Consider the following 263-nt stretch of genomic DNA (forward strand, 5'->3'; position numbering starts at 1 on the left):
GAAACGCCAAGAAATATTCTACGAGAACTCCGCGTGCAGACTTCGTAAGTGGCACACTGAACCAAGGTTTGCGTTCATTAGTGTCGCTGGCGGCCACCTGCCTCAGGCCTCTCCCTCCGTAACACTGCAGAAGCGAGGCATGTTCTGGGGTCAACACAGTAACCCGAGTGTTCGTCTCTGGCGTCAAGCCCTCTCCTGGGTACACGATGTTGCAGATAAAGCTATTTTCACGCTTTTCGTTGTTTTAGAAAGATTGCAAAGAG

At 51.0% G+C, this 263-nt stretch overlaps 1 protein-coding gene across 1 annotated transcript in view; it reads right to left on the bottom strand.

The window, feature by feature from the left end:
- Positions 1 to 263, bottom strand: part of LOC119593000 (PDZ domain-containing protein GIPC1-like) — a gene marked incomplete in the record, with an annotated part of 35,662 nt that overhangs the window by 34,277 nt on the left and 1,122 nt on the right.

This window comes from Penaeus monodon, chromosome 31, assembly GCF_015228065.2.
Source record: "Penaeus monodon isolate SGIC_2016 chromosome 31, NSTDA_Pmon_1, whole genome shotgun sequence".
NCBI classification, from domain to species: domain Eukaryota; kingdom Metazoa; phylum Arthropoda; class Malacostraca; order Decapoda; family Penaeidae; genus Penaeus; species Penaeus monodon.